The 15,337-nt window shown below is 43.7% G+C and overlaps 1 long non-coding RNA gene across 1 annotated transcript in view; it reads left to right on the top strand.

Moving 5' to 3' along the window:
- The window catches only part of LOC110302866, a 59,300-nt gene that overhangs the window by 25,905 nt on the left and 18,058 nt on the right, over positions 1 to 15,337 (top strand). Inside the window, exon 2 of the long non-coding RNA XR_002378869.1 lies at positions 7,591 to 7,712. This is a non-coding gene — a long non-coding RNA (uncharacterized LOC110302866). The remainder of the gene's footprint in view (positions 1 to 7,590; positions 7,713 to 15,337) is intronic.

Here is a 15,337-nt window from a genome sequence, read left to right as displayed (position 1 = left end):
ACACACACACACACACACACACACACACACACACACACATTCCCCCCCCCCCACCATCACATTAGTTCTATTTCTTTGGAAACCCTTACCTCTGAGCAATACACTAGGTAAGTGTTAAATGATGGCAAAGTAAAATGGAGTCTCTTTCCATGTGGGCCAAATAACCGTGCCAAGTAGGCAAAAGCATAATAAGAAGTAATAAAACAGAGACAGATTTTGAGGTAAAAGGCAGTTAAGAGCTGGACGTGGCATGCCTTTAATCCCAGCTTTTGGGAGGCACGGGCAGGCAGATGCTGTGAGTTGGAGGCCAACCTATTCTACAAAGTGAGTTCCAGGACAGCCAGGACTACACAGGAAAACCATGCAGTTAAGAACCTAGGTGCTTTGCAAAGCCAAAGGACCAAGCATGAAGGTGAACAAAGCCTCCTTCTAAGAGCCCTATCTGAGGGCAGCCGGGCAGAATGGTTTCTGCTGACAGTGCAGATAGAAGGTTCCTTGCAGCAATGCCTTATGTGTTAAGCATGCTAGGAAAGTCACCCCACCATAGAGCCACATCCCCAGTCTCTAGGCTAACATTGCTACCTGCTCTGCAGCTCTATTTCCCTGTCTGCAAAATGGAGATAAGAAGAAAAGATAATACGTCTGTCTTCTCAGAAACTGGTGTAAATTCTCATTACTGCCTATTTGACTGATTCATTCCTAACGCAGGAAAGGTACATGATCAAAGGGGAAACGAGCATTAGCTGTGTGGCTATTAATGCTTTGTGCATTATTTTCTATCGTCCAACTGGTAAGAAAATACTTTTGATGAGACAGTGGAGATGAAATACTGTCTTGTAGAACCCCCAAGGCTCAGTTGAAAAGTAGGGCTGACTGTGGTGCTAAGTTTTCATGGTCACCATGCCACAATCTAGGAACACTTATGGAGGGAGTCTTGGTAACAGATTGCCTAGATCAGGTTGGGCTGTGGATGTGTCTGTGTGGAATGATCTTGGTTATTTTAATGGAGGTGAGAATCCCTGCCCGTATGAACCTGGGCATTCAGAGTCCTGTGGATTATGGGCAAGGTTTAGAAAGAGTTGGAGGGGCAGCCTGAGGTCACTAGAGAGCCCGGAGGCAAGGGTGATGGTGTACTGTGTGGTAGAGTCTGAAGTACTGACTTGGAGGAAGCTCGAAGGGAAACTGGAAGAACACTGGGGTTGATAGCCTTGCTTGTAGGTGCTGGAACTTGAGATAGAAAGAAGGGAAAGGATTCTCCGTGAGGAACTCAGGAGAACACGATAAGGGAATGGGTGTGGCAGGTAAAGAAGGAAGTGTCAAGGGTTACTCTCCAGCCACTGGTTTATGCTTCTGGCTGGACAGTGGAACCATGTACACTGAATTGCTTGTCGGATCAGGATCTCCATAGTTCTAGGAATCTCCCACCAAGTTCTGTTAGTGAACCTTGGCTAGAAAAGATCATCTCCAGCGATGGATTTTATCAGAAAGACCAAATTTAGTAGCTAATGAGTTTATCTTTCTGTGGAGGAGATAGCTTGCCCTTTTTTGAATCTTGTCACTGTCTATAATCATACATGACCTGTCTCAGATAGGGTTTCTATTGCTGCGATAAAACACCGTGATCAAAAGTAACTTGAAAGTTTTATTTCTTCTCACACCCACCCACCAATCACAGTCCATCAGGGAGAAGGTCAGGATAGGAACTTAAACAGGACAGGAACCAGGAGGCAGGAGCTGATGCAGAGGCCATGGAGGGGTGCTGCTTATTGGCTTCCTACCCAAGGCTTGCTCAGCCTGCTTTTCTCATAGATCCCATGAATGCCAGCAAGGGGTGGCCCACCCACAGTGAACTGGGCCTCCTCACATCAACCAGTCATCAATCAAGAACAAGCACACCAGCTTGCCCACAGGACAATCAGCTGGGATCATTTTCTCAACTGAGCGTCTCTCTTCAAAAATGACTCCAGTTTACATCAAGATGACAGGAAACTCACACTGCCCAAGTGAGTTTCCTCGTGCACTCTGTTTGGAGCACTTTCAAGCTGCTCTTCTTAGAGCAACCTGTTGGATAAACTCAACTTGGCTTTTCTCTTAAGCTTGAGCCCCCGTTCTATGCTTTGGCGTATTTACTCTTCTTTCTCCATAAAGAGAAAGCTTTCCAACATTTTCATCAGAGATACTTCCCTACCCACTACTCGCCCCAGCCAACCACATGAACCATGATGTCTCCTGCTTGTGTGGGCTCAGGTTTCTCTGCAGCTATGTCCACTGCAGAATGCACTGTAGCATGGCGTTATCATTGGTTTGTCTTCTAGGCAGAACTTAGGATTTCTTGAGAAACCTGGCCTTGTCTTAGTTTTATCCACAAGTCCCAGAATGAAGCCATAATTCAAGGTCAGGGGGAAAATGTTGAATTTAATTAAATTTAACTAAATTAAAAGCGTAATGCTCTGAGGGAACTCATCTTACCATGTAAGTCTCTTGATTAATTAGAGGAACATGTGAATGCAGACACAGCAAAGTAAACCCAATGGACATATGGTTTTTTTTTTTCTTTAAAATCACCCTAAATGGCTATTTAGGCCCAAACTTAACATTAAACCAGTCATGCCAAATATAACACCTTTCTTATCTGCCTCTCACCTCTGCTTTGCCCTTCCTGAACAATGTGGGGCCCATGCTTTTCTGAGGAACAGAGGAAAGGGCCTGCGGTGGAAGAAATACTCCTACAGAGATCTTCTACAACTTTACAAGACTCCACCTTAGCCCTTAGTAGGGCAAGAGACTTGTAGAGAGAAACGTTCCTGGCGCTGCGTGAGCTCGCATGCACAGGACCTTTGAGTCCTTCCTCACCATGTGGGTGTGTAGAGCTGATGAGAGCAAAAGAAGGCTAATACTTCCCCTGCACAACTTTTGTCATGGGACCCATGGTTTTTTAAGACACCACCAAGCATCTTGAAAAGTCACAGCATGTGGGCTTTCTCATGCTAAGGTTTCTGGAGTCTTCCACCTCTGGGAAGTGTGTGTGGCACCCTACTCACAGTTTTTAAAGAAGAGGAACTTGATGAAGTTCCTTTTCACTCCCCATCCAAGACAAATGGACCAAGCAAGAAGCAAGTTGACATGTACATACACAGAAAGTTTCTAATCCAACCCCATCTGGATCCAAATCTAATCCAATCACTTCTGACTTCTACCTTCACAAGACAGGATGGCGAAGAAGGTGGTGGTGGTGGTGGTGGTGGTGGTGGTGGTGGTGGTGGTGGTAGTAGCCAACACTCATGTGGGCTTACTGCTACAGCCAACCTCTAAGAGCTTTCTGTAAGTTAATCTACTTTATTCTTTTTATTTATTCTTCTCTCATACAATACATCCCAAAGGGAGCCTTCCCTCCTTTAACTCCTCCTAATCTCCTTTCACCTCCCTCTTCCCCTGAATCCACTGTTCCTCTGTTTTCCTTCAGAAAAGAGCAGGCCTGCCAGGGACATCAACTGAACATGGTATACTAAGATGCCACAGGACTAGGCACAAACCCTCAATCAAGGCTGGATGAGGAGAAGAGTCAGCCCCAAGAGTAGGAAAAAGAGTTAGAGACACCCCACTCCCAATACCAAAGTTTTGCAATGAGTGAATGTGAGGTGCAGAAAGACTTAGTCATTATCCCAGCTGAACAGAGGACAGCCAGGACTCACACCCACATAGTCAGGCTCCAAACTTTCACACTGGTGTGCTTATAAAAAGATAAAGAGGAAGAGAATATGCTCTATGGAGGTGTGGTCAGGTATGGGGGAGGGGGTGCCTCAGCGGGCCCATGCCAAGGCATCCCTTCCCCCTGAGTGGCACCAGCCACACAATAGTATAGTATAGAATAGCGTTTATTCGGGGCATGGGAAAGGGAATTAAGAGGGTAATAGAGGGAGAGAGAGAAAGAGAGAGAGAGAGAGAGAGAGAGAGAGAGAGAGAGAGAGAGAGAGAGAGAGAGAGAAAAGTAGAGGCTGGCCATGAGCACATGGAGAGAGGAGGAAGGGAATAGGGAAGAAAGGGAGAAGGGAAGAGCCCAAGAGAGCAAGAGAGAAGCAAGGGAACAAGAGAGACAGGAGGGGGCAAGCAGCCCCTTTTACAGTAGGTCAGGCCTACCTGGCTGTTGCCAGGTAACTGTGGGATGGAGTTTAGACAGAATGCTAACACACGCTGTACTTGGAAGTACTCAGGAGCCCACCATCAGGCATCTAGTCTGAATTTCCTTGGTTATAACAGGCTCATACAAAGCTCAAACTCCGTAAAGCCTAAAGGAGATGATGTGAGAAGGCATCAAGATCAGAGGAGGTACCTTTGAATTTCAACTGGCATGCTCATCAGATTTCTAAGAGCATATAACAAAATTCTGAACTATCTTGAACTCCCGAGAACAGCAAATGTATGGGCATACTAAATAAGCTCGAGGCACCGGTATTTACTTATGTGAGCTCTTCGATGTTCTAAATGTGGGCTTAGTCAGTGAATGCTGCTAGGTCAACATTGGCAAACAGACTGTGGTTTTTGTCCAGGAGTCCAACAACCGACTGGAGGGGTGAGTCAGAAGTTGTAGCATCCCAGAGAAGACCACTTGGAATCTAAGTCCTTAAAGGGTCACTAGAGTAGATCCAGAAAGAGAGGAGGGAAGCTCCATTACTGAGGAATTTGCAAGCCCCCCCGGGAGTCAGGAGCACTTAGCCAAGGCTACAAAAGCACAAGGTCTAAGCATCTTTGGGAATGAAGGACACCTGAATAGCTGAGCAGGAGAGAACATGGGAAAGGTACTGACTGTCACTGTGGAATGTCACTGGAGAGTGGTGGAGAATTTTTGAATAGACTAAATATACCGAGATCTCATCCTTAGTAAATAATTGATACAGCATTTGGTGTGGATAGAAGTGAGGGTGCGGGGGTCAGGCATCCCAGGTATCACTGGTTTAAAGTTAAGATGGATTTGGGGGTAGATGGTGCATTCTTCCACTGGTTGCTGGCAGGCTTCTGTAACAAAAGCTACAATGTATTTACAGGTATTGAGATAGCACACTTCACAAACCAATACATCAATGTGTTAGTAAGTGCACCAAGCCCCTCCATGTTAAAATCCTGAGAGAAAAAAATGGTTCAAAGCTGTTGGTCACCAAATGAAAAGAAGAAATATGTCTTTACAGTTTTTAAGAAAGGTTAAGATAAGGATTTGGGGCAAAGCCCCGGGTACACTTCCAGACAAGTAAAGACCTATTGTCAAATTTCGTAAATATTTCCACCGGAAAACGGAATCTGGGCGGATGAAGAATAAGCAGCGTTCACATATTAAGAAATGCAATGTCTTCAAGAGCAAGTGCTGTTTTCTCTGTGTTTCCTTAAGACAAGTGGATAGCGAAAACTCCCATCTGAAGCGACAGCAAAAAATAGCAGCTCAGAATGAGTAAACCACTGGGTATTTTGTCAAAGTGTCAAGTGACTGCACTTTCGGCTCACATCCCCTACAATAAGTGAGAGAATGTTTCAAAGAATCAGGTTTGAATACTGAAAAATAAGCCAGCACATCCTTACAGTGCAGAACCATCATGGGCGTGGTCCTGCAGTGCAATGCGGTCATGGGGAGTGGTCCCACAGTGCAATGCAGACATGGGGACTGGTCTCACAGTGCAATGCGGTCACAGGGCATGATCCTGCAGTGCAGTGCTGTCATGGGGAGTGGTCCCACAGTATGTGGTCCCACAGTGCAATGCTGTCATGGGGAATGGCCCCACAGTGCAATGCAGTCATGGGGAGTGGTCCCGCAGTGCAATGTGGTCATGGGACGTGGTCCCACAGTGAAATGCCATCATGGGGCATGGCCCCACAGTGCAATGTCAATATGGGGAGTGCAATACCATAACAGGGAATGACCCCACAGTGCAATGCTGTCATGGGGAGTGGTCTCGCAGTGCAATGCTGTCATAGGAAGTTGTCTCACAGTGCAATGCCATAATTGTGGGGAAGTGCCCCCACAATGTGATATAGTCAGAGGGAGTGGTCCCACAGTGCAATGCCATCAAAAGGGACTGGGAGGGAATAAAGCTAGTATAGATTATAACACTGATCACCTGTTCTCCCTCCAAAGACTATTTCTTCCAAGCACCTCCCAAGATCATCCTGCTGAGTGTCACATCCCTTAACTGTCCACCTCTGCTCCGACTGGCCACCCTTCTCAGTGACACAGTCTTAACAATCACTCCTTGAATATTATTGTAGACATTGCTCCCTCCTCCGGTTTAGCGGCACATAAGTTTAATTGGATCTATTTAAAGCTAGCTCTGTGATTTGCCCACTATCTCTTTTGTGGAATATAAAAATGAAAACCAGAAAGTACCGATACTAACACACAGACATCTCTTCATGTTAACCGTGAGCTCAACATTGGTTTGAGCTTGACATCATTGACTGACTTAGTCGTTGTAACTGATGTGGAAGGCTGTGATAGTTTCCCTGGGTTTATGCTCAACGTAATTATCTTTAGCACAGTTGTCCACCCAGTAAGCTTATGGCCTCAGGTAGCCTTTCTCAGAAGTATACCTCAACGGACTCATTAATCTATGTCTTAAACTGATCTCAAGTTTTAAAATAGAAAACCTGAGGCTGTGGCTAAAAGGTGCAGATGAGATTTAGGGCAAGCAAAGTTGCCCTTGAAAAAAATTAAACAATCACTTTCCCCCAAGGTCACTGCAAGATTTTGTGAATCTACAGAAGCACCCGTAACATCTACGCCAATGAAGATGTGGCTTCAGATCTGTGGATGCAAATCCACAGATTTTCTGTGTCCTGAAGAGTGATAGAAAGACACAACTGAGGAGAATGAAGAAGAATAGGAGGAAGGAGGGGGCAGCTAGATGTAAATCAGTCCAATGGCCGGGTGAAGTTTAGTTTCGTCTAGTGGACGTCCTAGAATCACTGCAAAGACAGCCTCAATGGGGGAATTATCTCCATTGGATTGGCCTGTGGACGTATCTGTGGGCATTGTCTTAGTTAAGTGATCTGGTAAAGACAAAGCCCACTGTGGGCAGTGCCATTCCTAGGCAGAGGTTCTTTTTTTTTTAAAGAATTTTTTTTTTTATTTTATGTATGTGAGTACACTGTCACTGTCTTCAGACACACCAGAAGAGGGTATCAGATTCCATTACAGATGGTTGCAAGCCACCATGTAGTTGCTGGGAATTGAACTCAGGACCTCTGGAAAAGCATTCAGTGCTCCTAACCACTGAGCCATCTCTCCAGCCAGGCAGAGGTTCTTAAAGAATGAAGAAACTAAGCTGAGCCCAAGCAAGCATGTGTTCATTCCTTTCTCTCTGCATTTGACTGTGGACGTGACGACATCTGCAGTCCCAGTCTCCTGACCCTGTGACTTCCCTTTAATTATGGATGATAACCTGGGATGGTGAGCTACAGTAAACCCCTTCTCCCCTCCATATATATATTTGGCCAGGGTGTTTTGTCACAGCAAATGAAACCAGAACAAGCAGTAAGGAGAAGAAACATCTAAAGCAACACATCACCTCCATGCTGAAATAACAACTTTTTTTTCTCACTTTCTAGCTAGTGTCTGGATGTTGTTGATGCAAGGAGAAGCAGACTAAACTAGATAGTGCCAGTGGAGTTCAGAGCAGCCACCAGTCTGGCACCATTCTTTGACACCAAGTCCCCTGAAAATCACCATGGTAAGTACCTGGAGTTTTTGTTTTGTTTTTGTTCTGTTCTGTTTTGTTTTTGTTTTTATTTTGTTTTTAAACACACAGAACGGCACACCCTACTTCGAAGTAGAGCTGAGCCATAAACACCAGAGCTATGGGCCCAGTTTTACCAATTTCTATGTAACCTACTTGCTGTGTTTTAATTTTTGGTGACTGTTCCAGCATTGCCTCTCCAGATTTCCAGGCTCCAGAACCTAGGATTCTAGTTCTATCTGTCTGACCACTCGGTTCACTTAGCCAGCTATGGGTATTCTCTTGGAGTAAGCACAATGCAATAGTTTGACAATAGATATTATCACATCATGAATTCTGGAACGACCTTTACATCCCCTCATTCTTGCCTTCGTTGAACTTACAACATGCCATGCACATGCCACAGCTGGACACAGCTGGTGGAGGGGAAGAAAGGGTTATTTCAGCTCACATGTCCCAGTCACAGAGCGTCCTTTCTCAGAGAACTGCACCACTACCGACTAACCGTTCAGGCTCAACTTAGAAACTTTTGAAGATTCCTTTCCTCAACATCCTCCACCAAGCTCTCCAGCAACCCTGCTTGTCGTACGAACTTAGAGATTTGAATAAACATCTACTCACCCAAGGTAGCATGAGTAGCTATCTCACAGAAGAAAAAAAAATCTCTCTTAACTACCCAGAAATCCTTGGGGAAAGATGGGGTCTTGTAACCCCCTCCCTACTCTGTGATGGAAAGTTGATGTGTCTAACCTGACACAGGTCCCTTGTGGATAGTCACAACTGCTGACAGTTCAACAATGGCAGGCCATGCTCAAGGGCACCCCACAAGGGTCATAGCTACCAGGCCCATGTCGCACCACCCCTACTGTGGACCATACCAGGCCCATGTCTCACCCACCACCCCTATTATGGACACACCCTCTAACATCCCCCTATTCTTTGTACTGTATGGTTTCTCTCTGTGTGTGTTTCTGTCTCTGCCCTCCTTCTCTCAAAGTTGTTTTTTTATGTATGTGTCTTCAGACACTCCAGAAGAGGGCTCAGACCCCATTACAGATGGTTGTGAACCACCATGTGGTTGCTGGGAATTGAACTCAGGACCTCTGGAAGAACAACCAGTGAGTGCTCTTACCACAAAGCAATCTCTCTAGACCCATTGTATGGTCTCTTAACTGGTTTTATTGCCTTCTTTTTTTGTGTCCCAGCAGTAAAACTTCCACAAATCTACTAGAATTGTTCTGAAAAGTTAACTAAAACCCATCGCTTTCCTAAGGCATGCGTTCAGCTGCTTCATTTTCATGTAGCACACACAAGGTTCATATCTGTCCTATGACATTATGTATATGGCCTTTGCAAATCTTCTTAGAACATTCCGGAATTGGCTCTGCATGGTTTTTTTATAATTACATTTTGTCAATGTCTCTGCTCAAATATAATCTCCATCTTTAAATATAAGAGTAATTGGCCCGACCTCTTTGTGTAAAGTACACCCCACCCCCATTCCTGGACCCTTCATTTTTTCCCTCAAAGCATTCACTGCTTAGATTATATTGCATTTGTGTTTGATTATTTGTTTATTGATCATCTTCCCCACTGGGCTTTACACTTTATGAATACATTTTGGTCTGCTAAACCCTAGCAGGGAGAATGATCTTTTATCCAAAGGAGAGGGCCAAGAAGTACTAACTGGACAAGAGCAATTGTGCCATTGTAGCATCTGAGTGTGCAAACATGATCATACAGCTCCTTTGCTAAGCTATGCTATGCCTCCCTGAGACTCCCTGTCACTCTGCACATTTCTGTGACACAGGGCCTCCCACTTTCAGCTTCTCCCCTGACTGCTTCTATCACACCATATGAGGTCCAGCCCACGCTAATCTTTGCACAGCCAGTGTGGTGCTGCTCCATCTTGGACTCTAGCATATTCACCAGATCTAAGCAGTGCAAACTAATAAAGGGGTTACATGAAGCAGACCGCGAATAGAACCTTGACTCCACATTTTATTTGGTGTTACTTGCTAGTGTGTTGGTTAAAGGAAGACAATACAGTCAGCAGTAGTTAGCTCACAAGTTATTTTGTAAATCAAATCAATTTAACACCTCTTCACAGGACACCTATTGGTGTGCTTGACACAGCTACCTTAGGTGCTCGGGATATTTGAACAAGCAAAAGGAACAATGAGTCCTGCTTTGTGAAATGTATACTCTAGCAAAAGAAAGCTCACACAGGAGTAATGGGTACAAGTGAAAGAATGGAGCCAGAAGGAGAGTAGGGTGTGTCTGGTGTCACAGTACATAGGAGATATGTGTATGTATGTGTATGTGTGTGTGTGTGTGTGTGTGTGTGTGTATGTGTATGTGTGTGTGTGTAGATAGATAGATAGATAGATAGATAGATAGATAGATAGATAGATAGATATAGATATAAATACAGATATAGATATTGGTATAGATATTGGTATAGATATAGATATAGATATAATTAGTCAGAAATACCCCCACAGAGACGATGGCATGAGATGGAAACTCAGAGGTGCTGAGGAGAGCTAAGGATAGAACATCATAGTCAGAAGGGATAGCAAATGAAGTAACACTGAAGTAAAGACTAGTGTCTACAAGGTCCATACAATGACCATATTCTGGAGCATAAAATAACTTCCAAAAATCACAGCTGGGGGCTGGAGAAATGGCTCAGCCATTCAGAGCACTTGCTGCTCTTCCATGTCAGGGGGTTCACAGCTGCCTGGACTCAAGCTCCAAGAGGCTCTTCTATCTTCAGATACCTATGTACCTGTGACATACTGCTAACACAGACACACAGACAGACAGACACACACACACACACACACACACACACGCACACGCACATGCACACATGCATATATATAAAAACTCTGAAAAGTTATTATTATTTTAAAAGTCTAAAAAGGCTCACACCAGGCACAGTGTACTACTGGTCACACATGGGTTAAATTAGTATCAACTTAATGATAAAAATGAATAATAAAAAGTGAGATAACTAATTTCTAATCACTTGGAAAGAAGATAGCATGCTTCTAAATAAGCCATAAATAAAGGAAGAAATGGAAAGGGAAATTAAGAAGCATTTTATACAAGGGAAGACCATATGCGAGGGAACTGATGAAGCACATGCAGGAAGGGCTTTTAGTAAGGTCAGCCTAGGGCAGCTATTTGTACTGAGTGCTTTGGAAACTGTCTGTAATCCAGCACATGGATAATTTCATGTTTGGGGTCAAAATGATGACAACGCCTCTTCTTCCTCCTCTTCCTTCTTCTCTTCATCTTCCAACTCCTCTTCCAACTCCTTTACCACTTTCTCCTTCTCCTCCTCATCTCCCTCATCTTCCCCCTCTCCCTCCTCCTCCTCCTCCTTCTCCTCTTCATTGTCCTTTTAGCAGTGCTAGGCATTGAACCCAGAGCCTCTGACCAGCTAACAAGTGCTCTACCACTGGTCTGAACCCCCAGCCCTAACTCTCTTTACCATACTTAAAAACAACAGCACAATGCTGAAAGCATTCTGCCTGTCCTCCAGCAGACATGCAGGGCTGAGAGCATTCTGTCTGTCTCTCAGCAGACACGTAGGGAAGAGTTTGTGCTGGGCATGAAGGCCATGTAGAGAATTGCCAGCCTTACCTGCACCTGAAGTCAGGTGTGCTGACATGAAAATGTTATTCATAGGCATGCTGCAGTTTCTGTTTAGCATCAGACCCTTCCACTTGGGAAAGCCCGGTTCATTGGTCACATTTCCAGTCTGGCCACAAAGTCACCTACGGGCTGGCTGCGTGCTTTAAAGTGATGTTTTCCAAAGTTGAACGTTATTTTGGAAACTGTGCGTGTTTATTGGTATTGAAACAAAGGTGTTGAAGCAAGTAATTTACACATGTCATTCTGAAATCAGAGGGGAAGTTGCTGCCTACGAAACGCATACAACATATGCACAGCCTGGTGGGGGTGTCGTTGAGTTTTACCAGATCCTTTGGCATTTGGTACGTTTGGAATGTTTGAAAGGCATCTGAAATTTTCTAGAAACGTTTGCGCCAATATTTTCCTTACAGACATATTTGTCATGTATATTGGGTTTCTTCCATGCAGACACAGGTTTCCGTAGTAGACATGCATTGAGTTTACCTTGATATTCACATGCTCTACAATTGCATGACACTCATATCATCATAACTGCCTGGACCTTCAATTCCTGAACTCAGGAGCATCAGTATAGGAAGGGCCGGAAGCATACACAAGGTGCTATAGTGCAGAGACAAGCAGCTGAGCAGTGATCAGGAGACATGGAGTTAAAGAGGAGGAAGTGGCTTTGTAAGATGCTGCTCTCTCAAGCCGTGGGTTGTACTTGAACCGATCAGTGAGTCCAAGTAACTCATTGATGGAGGAAAGAAAAGGATCTGCAGGGACACCTGCTGAAGAGTGACTTGATGTGTGGATTTGAGGCCTATTATCTAGATGCAGCCCGGTAAAGCTTTATCTGTGTTAGGGCCTCTGTCCTTAGAAGATCATCAGTGCTAGGCAGGCGCTTCTCTCTGCTAAGTACATTCTTTTTGAGAGGTTTTGTCTAGGTTTGAGTAACTTTAGCATAATTCCCCTCTTTCAGCTCCACTGTCCACGTGCAGTGTGTATCTGCGTGGGATGTGCAAGGCCCTGTTCCATTTCCCCAGGACCATAGATAAACTCTACATGTCATACCTTTTTTTGCGCCCACATTCCCTATAAGATCATAGCCATAAGGTTCAAGTCCAGGCTGAGTAACAGGATTTAGTTGTAATCTATGAATAGTTGTGATATAGCTGACAAGTCTGATGTTAAAACTTGAATTAATTAAAAACTTTTGAATGTCAACAAAAAAGAGAGAAAATGGAGTGACTGACAGTTCAGACCCCACATTGGGGTATGCTTCAGTTGGTAGAGTACTTGCCTAACATGCTTAAAGCTCTGAGTTTGATGCCCAGCACCATATACAAAGGATTAGGGTAGTACACACCTATAATGCCAGCATTTGGGAAGTGGAGACAGGAGGATCCAAAATGTGTGATCATTCTCTACCTCACAGTAAATTCAACATCATCCTGAACTATATGAGATCCTGTCTCAAAAGCAATTAAAGATTTGATCAAAGATCAACTGGGAAAGCTAGGTCTGATCGAAACCCCAATGGACTGGAGAAGAGTCTCAAGTGACATTTCCAGCAGACAGAGGAGGCTTTCAGGAAGAAGGGCTAACTGGAACCCATCACTATACTGACGTAGTCTTCTCCCTGTGCCCATTACCTAGCATCAAACCAGTGATTAGCTTTAGCTTTTTCCTTGTTGTTGAAAGTGCTGTGGTCATGCTATGCTTATGAAAACGTGATGGTGACAATGCCAGCACAGGCGTATTTCTCTTCACTGTTTTTATTAGACAGGCTCTCTCTAGGTTGCTCAGGTTGGCCCCATACAATCCTCCTGCCTCACCCTCCTGAGTATAGACATCACAGGCCTGGGCACTCACACAGCTTACAGGAAAATGTGTTGGAAAAGAATGGAAGTTTTCCAAAGTATTCGAGCAGATGCGCTAGCCAGTTATTTACTGTGCTAATCTTTTCTCAGCCATCAGTGAGCCCTGAAAATGAACCACTGTGTATCATAACTATTAGCACAGAAGAGGAAACATTCTCTTCTTGGACTACAATGATTATGACTTCTTCTAAAATGAATCTATACATTCAAAATGACTCCAGTCAAAATTCCAGTGGCATCCCCCACCCTGGCACAAACACACACCAAAGCTCTTTTAAAATAAATCAGAAAAATAATAGTGTTCTCTCTCTCTCTCTCTCTCTCTCTCTCTCTCTCTCTCTCTCTCTCTCTCTCTCTCTCTCTCTCTCTCTCCTTTCTCTCTCTCACACACACACAAAACTAAAAGAAAAAGAGAAAAACAATAAAAAATGAAGGAGAAAACAAAACTCCTACAGAGATAAACATGTGATCAATGGTCTCACAGCAGATTACTGACAGCTTCTGTTGCTTTTGAACACTGCACCAGTAAGCTACCAATGAACAGCAAAAAAACACAGCCTAGAAAATAGAACACAGTAAATACAGTCTATGATCCTGATAAAAGGTGCCTCAGTCTGTGAGAAACTGAAGCCAGTGCTGTCTGAGGAGGCAGGGAGCAATTTGAGAAGACTGACTTTCAAAGGCTCATTTTACTTTTTACTCTAAAGATACATTTTTAGATTGTTAAGGGAAACCTACACACAAGAATCAAAGAGAAAAAAAAATGGCAAAAAAGAAAGTGAAATCAGTATTTACTGAAAATCTGGAGATAAGAAGGTTTACTAAGCTCGAAAAATAATAAAGCCTCTAAGGAAGAAATTGAGAAATTGAGAAATAATTGAGAAATTGAGAAATTGAGAAATAATTGAGAAATTGAGAAATTGAGAAATAATTGAGAAATTGAGAAATTGAGAAATTGAGAAATCAAGCCAGAGAAAGACTGTGGTGAAACCTCGTTACTTAAACTTCAAATGAGCATATTGTGAAAATGCCTACAGAAATACCAAGTATGTACATTTTTATTGTATTACGAACTTGTAGAAGTTGCCAAGAACTCTATAAGGAAAACAGAATATTAATGCACAGGAAGACAAGATATATTTTCACTTTATAATTAATCAATGAAAATTCTGTATCCACTATAATAGACACAACAAACACTATCAAGATGTAATTGGTTTTCTATTGTAAATATTGTTTTTCTCATAAATAATATTAATAGCATGGTGGCATAGGGTGGTTTGTGTAAACCAGCTGTTAGGATGTTTAACTTCTTGATTTCTTAGTCTTTTTAAGATCCTTATTGGCAAGTATTATTTTTATAATTGAAAATTTTCAAATGATAGCACATATCCACACCAATGAAGAAAACCTGTCTTCCCTGATGGGTGAAGGCGCCATAATACATACACACAGTGGTGGGCGCCAGCCCCTCCAGTGCTCGTCATCAGAGATTCTGCTTAGCAACAACAGCATCTCTCAGTGGAAAAGCAGCTTTCTACCCTTCAGCATCTGCTGCAGCACTGCAACCAAGAAACACCGCCTGCCTGATGGCTCAAAATGAGGAGCGAAAACATAGGTTTGGGGGACGGGAAGGCAGCTCCATCTATAAAGTATTTGCTATGCAAGCTTGAGAATCTGAGTTCAGATTCCCTGTCCTCAAATAAAAACTCAAGCATGACGGTATATGTCCATAATCCTGTGCTGGGGAATTGTGTGGAAAGAAGAGGTTTCTCAGAGCCAATAGCCAGCCAGCCTAAGCCCGATAAGTGAGACCCAACCTCAAAAATATGATGAAGAATGCACACACAAACACACAGAGACACAGAGAGACAGAAACACAGAGAGACAGAGACAGAGAAGACATTTGACTCACATAAAGAGCGTGTAGAATATCGAGCACGCAGCTGGGCGTGGTGGAGCACGCCTTTAATCCCAGCACTTGGGAGGCAGAGGCAGGCGAATTTCTGAGTTCGAGGCCAGCCTGGTCTACAGAGTGAGTTCCAGGACAGCCAGGGCTACATAGAGAATCCCTGTCTCAAAAAAAAAAAA

This window comes from Mus caroli, chromosome 10 (assembly GCF_900094665.2).
Source record: "Mus caroli chromosome 10, CAROLI_EIJ_v1.1, whole genome shotgun sequence".
NCBI lineage: Eukaryota > Metazoa > Chordata > Mammalia > Rodentia > Muridae > Mus > Mus caroli.
The sequence above is the reverse complement of the archived record's forward strand: the minus strand, read 5'-3'. Positions and strand labels throughout refer to the sequence as shown.